General features: G+C 42.6%; 1 pseudogene; it reads left to right on the top strand.

Annotated features, from left to right (window-relative positions):
- Nucleotides 1-418: 418 nt before the first annotated feature.
- On the top strand, nucleotides 419-527 carry LOC138251254 (5S ribosomal RNA; annotated as a pseudogene).
- The last annotated feature ends 3928 nt before the right edge of the window (nucleotides 528-4455 follow it).

The following is a 4455-nucleotide window of genomic DNA, read 5'->3' as shown; positions in this document are numbered from 1 at the left end:
GCAAAAACATAGAAACTTGCGATTTAAAAGCACCTGCTGAAAAGTTCCTTTTGAGTCCAGCCTTCAGGAAGCAATTAAAATGTCAAAAAAAACTCTTGTGATTAATGTTCCTGGTAGGGAGAGAGATGGGAGATTTGTCTAGCATCAGGTTTGATTCGCCATAAGGTAGCGTAGAGGGTTAATATGCCTGCTGCAAAGAACAGAACTATATTTTATGTGGATAGCTGGGTGGATTAGTAAAGCCAGCCTTTACAAGCTCTTTAAAACAAATGAATGCATGTGAAAGTGGGACTATGGAGAGATGAGGGGCACATTTGCCGGGAAGTAGTGAGGGAATCCGAGGAGGCGGGCATGGGTGGGGGGGTTGCCAAAAAAGTCTGTCACACAGGGCGCCACCAGCACTAAAGCCAGTCCTGCTGCTTATTGCCATACCACCCTGAATGCGTCTGATCTCAGAAGCTAAGCAGGGTCAGGCCTGGCTAGTACTTGGATGGGAGACCACCTGGGAATACCAGGTGCTGTAGGCATTTTGCCTCTCGCAGACATTAGGTGGCACACGTCTTAGCTCAATTACACAGCTTCCTGGCTAATTTCACTTTTCATTTTGTATTTCTTCTACTCTTTTTTTCTTTCTTAAAAATAAATAAAAAAACGGCAATAACACTAAAATACACACTTTCCAAAGGAAAATTGAGAATTACTCTGCACTTTACTCTTGGCCCAAAATGAAGACAACATTTGGTCTACGACGGGCACGGGGACCCCTAGCTAAGGCTTTGCTTTCTTCCGGTCGGCGTGGAGCTGCTGCTGCAGGCTGCTGCTGCAAGGTGCTGCTGAGGGGCTGCACCGGCACCAGCTCCCATTCCAGGCCTCCCTCCTTTCACTCTCCTCAACAGCCCAGGAGTAGGGGACAGAGGGAGGCACAGAGCCTGGCCGCTGGCAACTGGAACCCAGGACTCAGACAGCATTGAGACCCTCTTTTCGCTTTCTTTTCTGTGTGCTCACGGGAGCCAGCACGGGGCACGGAGAGTATTTGCATATGATGGGGATCTGTGCTTGGGAAAAAGGAAGCTTGCAGTCAGAGTTCCACTTAAAAAGCACTGGTCTCCCCAGAGTCCCTGGGAAAAAAAGTTGTGTTATGGGGTACAGAGCTGACGCCAGTTCGAGACTGGGGGAGCATCAGCTGCTGAGTGGTAGTCCGGCAGCCGCCGCCAGATAGAGATGTGTGTGGCCTGAAAGAGTGCCTTACAGCCCAGTGGCAAGCAAAGCTAGGCACGTTGTGAAAATACCAGGCTGCTGGTGGTGAGCTGGTTTGCTGCTGCTAGTTCTGGGTCCTAAAGAAAGGGCGGTCTGAGGCCCAGTTTAAGTGCAGATGAAGCGATTGCAATGCTGGTGCAAGACAGGGGGTGTGCTTGGCCCTCTAAGGCAAGTTTGTGAAAGAGGAGAGTTGGTGAAGGGAAGTGTGCAGGTGCAGGTGTGGTTAAGAGCAGCAGCCTCCAGGGCAGTGGGCTGTGTCGACACAAGAGACCTGAAACTGCAGCTTTCGCTGCTTACCAGAGCCAGCTTTAGGGCAGTGTGAATGGTGCAGCCACACCGGGTTCTGACCTGAATTAGGGGGTGCCGACCTCAGGGGGCGCTGTGTTTAGCAATAACTTAGAAACTTGTGATTTAAAAGTGATAACGCGTCCCTTCCTAGGTAATTTACTTATTCTGAGACTTGTTTTAGGCCAATTAATCTTTTGACCCTGATTGGAGACACCTTAAGACGAGATAACTAATCAGCATGTCAATCAATGGATCAATAACGTCATCAATATTCACTATAGCAAATCAATCAAGTTGGTTAATGACATTAATGAAACCCGGAACACTCCATGACCTTTCAGTCATGAATAACCACACAAAATTTAGTAGGATTTATGATATTTATTCCCTATTGATTACACTCTACCAGCAAGTTTATTAGTCTCAAAACCAGAAAACACATCAACAATGTCACAATATGGCAACTCGAATAAGATTTCATCAAGGCAAAGATCATAAACATGAGAACAAAACACAACATCAACATGGATTAACTTTAGCAGAGTATCATTTGCGCATTATTCAACAAAGCATAGATTCAGTCGTTTGTCTATTTGCTTTCATTTTAGTGAACCCCTTAACTAACCTCGAATTAGCATAAGCATGTTGGGCTTCATGCAAAACAATTTAGCAACACAAATTTAGAAAACATCTAACTATGGTCTCTATCAAAAGGAACCAGTTGGTACCTAGAGAGGAAAGGCAAACAGACAATTACAATCTCATCATCACATAGTTACCCTCCGTAATGGGTCGGCATACAGAGTCAGTCTTCATCCTCAGGACATCAGTTGATCCGCCATCATTCAGGAAACGCAGCAAAGTTCAGCAAGACAGGCAATACAGGACACTTCCCTCATAAGGAGGAAAAGTATAGAACGGGCAAGGCAAGGGTAAGGACGGATTGAAGAATCAAATAGCAAAAGTCTTTAAGACAGAGTGACAAAGTGGCTAGGTAATAGCAAAGAATGGCACGTAATGGCAATGGCAAAAGTGGCTAGGAATGGCTGCTTTCTCTTTGTGACATGGGATTATATCAATTATGTTGTACAGTCTCCTAATTTCCAATTGGGCAAATTTTGGTGCATCATTATCTCCAACCAATAATCAGGTAGTCACCTCATTAGGATTGTCACTTTAGAACAGTTCTCACGAAGTTTATTGGCTCCAGTAATTGACGTCTCCAACGGGTAGAATGGCAGGTACAAACTTTTATTCTCTCGGTCCCAATCAGTAGTTCCATTATCTTTACCAGTTCAGGCGACCTTTTACCTCTTGCAAGTTTACACTGTTGCATTCAGCAAGAATGTCTCCTTGAGCAAGTCGAGTCTCATGAGAAAGAATTTACACATCTTCTAGCTTCTGGAAAAGTACAACTACATGTCCTTCAGCAAGTCATCACATTGCACGTCAGAGAAACACATTTAATATGAGATCGGCAGCTAGGCCCCAACTCATGCTAACTAAGGCCTAGTTATTACTTTTAGCAACATCTTAACATATAACTCTTAACACTAATACAAAATCATACATTAGTACATCAATAATTCATTATTATTCAATTTCATTTAATTATCGTATACATTGGTGGCCACTCCCCGTGGACACATTTCAAACACGCGTTTAGTAAAAGCACAGCATTACATTTTCTATGCGGCATCATTCGGCATTAATTTGCAAACATTTCATGTTAATTTTGATTATAATAACTACAATCCAACAATCCCTCCTCTGATGACACTTGTCATCACACAAATCCATTATTTTCACAATCCTTTACCTTTTCAATTCCTTCATTTCGATTTCTTCTTTCTGTTTCGCCTTTTCATATCTTGCTCTGAACATTTTCTCCCTTTTCCTTTCTGCCCTCCTCGCTTTATGTTTTGCCAATTTTACCTTAACTCTTTCATAAATTTTGCTCAACAACCATAGTCCAAATAAACAAGCCAAAACAATTACAATTCCCTGTATTATTTTTCCTAAACACCCATGCCAAAGACCACTAAACCAACTCCCCACATACAGGAATCCCTCTCCAACCTTTTCCTAAACTCCTGGTTCTTTCAGTTCCTTCAAATCTGCACTGTCTCTTGTTAGGTTAGTAAGCATACTTCTAATCTCATTACTATTATCCGGTATGTAGGCACAACAGTGGCGCTCATTAAGCATCTAACAGACTCTGCCACTTTTCGCTAAAAGAATGTCTAAAGCAAGCCTTTTTTGAAGAGTCATAGCCCTCTCCGCAGCAAGTTCGGTATCCATCAGGAGTATAGCCCCTGTGAACTTTGTCAGCATGTTATCCACAATAGTAGACAACTTTCGAATCTTTATGGAGTTCAAGACAATTCCCACTGAAGAAATTATTGCTCCAAATATGTCTCCTACTACACCAGCAGCAGTTTCTCTCTTTTGGCTAGCACGAAGTAATTCTGTCACTTTCGGAAACTTCTTTAAATCATCTAGTTGATAGATCTTTGGAAAAACTATTTCCAAGTAACATGTCCCATACCATCCCTTTGGAAGACGATAATAAGCACTAAGTCCTCAAATATAACAGACCCCTGGGATCACTTGATCCATTCCATTCAGCATGAAAGTCCATTTATTCTGAAACAAAAACACATGCTTACACTCAGTCGTTCCCACAAACACATTATCATAGTATGACTTTGGTCGCGTAATGCAAAGCCTACCTACATGTTTTGCACCTAAAGCTAGCTTCCCTTGTTCCCTAACCCCATTATTGCTATTACTAAGAAATGTTCGTTGCTGCAAGCCCTTTTCTAATTTCCCTTTTAAAACCCTTCTTCTATCTTCAGTGTGATCTAGAAATCTCTTTTCTACAGATGTAAGCAAGCATGTCAAATTATT

This window comes from Pleurodeles waltl, chromosome 8, assembly GCF_031143425.1.
Source record: "Pleurodeles waltl isolate 20211129_DDA chromosome 8, aPleWal1.hap1.20221129, whole genome shotgun sequence".
In the NCBI taxonomy this organism is placed as follows: domain Eukaryota; kingdom Metazoa; phylum Chordata; class Amphibia; order Caudata; family Salamandridae; genus Pleurodeles; species Pleurodeles waltl.
The sequence above is the reverse complement of the archived record's forward strand: the minus strand, read 5'-3'. Positions and strand labels throughout refer to the sequence as shown.